General features: G+C 51.7%; 2 non-coding genes and 1 pseudogene across 2 annotated transcripts; all 3 read left to right on the forward strand.

The window, feature by feature from the left end:
- LOC119343433 lies at positions 1-93 on the forward strand (annotated as a pseudogene; the record flags this gene model as incomplete).
- Positions 94-390: 297 nt separating this feature from the next.
- Positions 391-509, forward strand: LOC119343432. The gene has a single exon (XR_005166092.1). It is a non-coding gene; the product is annotated as a 5S ribosomal RNA (ribosomal RNA).
- Positions 510-806: 297 nt separating this feature from the next.
- On the forward strand, positions 807-925 carry LOC119343431. The gene has a single exon (XR_005166091.1). It is a non-coding gene; the product is annotated as a 5S ribosomal RNA (ribosomal RNA).
- Positions 926-1,201: the final 276 nt, after the last annotated feature.

Here is a 1,201-nt window from a genome sequence, read left to right on the forward strand (position 1 = left end):
ACCGGATCCCATCAGAACTCCGAAGTTAAGCGTGCTTGGGCGAGAGTAGTACTAGGATGGGTGACCTCCTGGGAAGTCCTCGTGTTGCATTCCCTTTTTAATTTTTTTCGCGCCGCTTGCAAAACAAAAAGCACGTGTAAGTAATATATTTACCGTGTTTTATTATTTTGCACGAGTGCGGTAAGTCATAGTTGGGTGCTCACGATTCACGGGTCCAGCGTCGGCGTTGTGGCGCGGCAAGCGTGCACTGGTGCGGTTGAGAGGGAGGGGTGGAAACCGCGTTAAACTCGTCTCCGTAGTTGAGAGGGAGCGGCCAAAGCAATGTACAATCGTCTTTGTAGTGGAGCTGGGAGGGGCAAGGATAAGGGACGAAGACCGGGGTAACATGTCGGATGCGATCATACCAGCACTAAAGCACCGGATCCCATTAGAACTCCGAAGTTAAGCGTGCTTGGGCGAGAGTAGTACTAGGATGGGTGACCTCCTGGAAAGTCCTCGTGTTGCATTCCCTTTTTAATTTTTTTCGCGCCGCTTGCAAAACAAAACGCACGTGTAAGTAATATATTTACCGTGTTTTATTATTTTGCACGAGTGCGGTAAGTCATAGCTGGTTGCTCACGATTCACGGGTCCAGCGTCGGCGTTGTGGCGCGGCAAGCGTGCACTGGTGCGGTTGAGAGGGAGGGGTGGAAACCGCGTTAAACTCGTCTCCGTAGTTGAGATGGAGCGGCCAAAGCAATGTACAATCGTCTTTGTAGTGGAGCTGGGAGGGCCAAGGATGAGGGACGAAGACCGGGGTAACATGTCGGATGCGATCATACCAGCACTAAAGCACCGGATCCCATCAGAACTCCGAAGTTAAGCGTGCTTGGGCGAGAGTAGTACTAGGATGGGTGACCTCCTGGGAAGTCCTCGTGTTGCATTCCCTTTTTAATTTTTTTCGCGCCGCTTGCAAAACAAAACGCACGTGTAAGTAATATATTTACCGTGTTTTATTATTTTGCACGAGTGCGGTAAGTCATAGCTGGGTGCTCACGATTCACGGGTCCAGCGTCGGCGTTGTGGCGCGGCAAGCGTGCACTGGTGCGGTTGAGAGGGAGGGGTGGAAACCGCGTTAAACTCGTCTCCGTAGTTGAGAGGGAGCGGCCAAAGCAATGTACAATCGTCTTTGTAGTGGAGCTGGGAGGGGCAAGGATAAGGGA

The sequence above is a fragment of the Triticum dicoccoides genome, unplaced genomic scaffold (assembly GCF_002162155.2).
Source record: "Triticum dicoccoides isolate Atlit2015 ecotype Zavitan unplaced genomic scaffold, WEW_v2.0 scaffold127444, whole genome shotgun sequence".
Lineage (NCBI taxonomy): Eukaryota > Viridiplantae > Streptophyta > Magnoliopsida > Poales > Poaceae > Triticum > Triticum dicoccoides.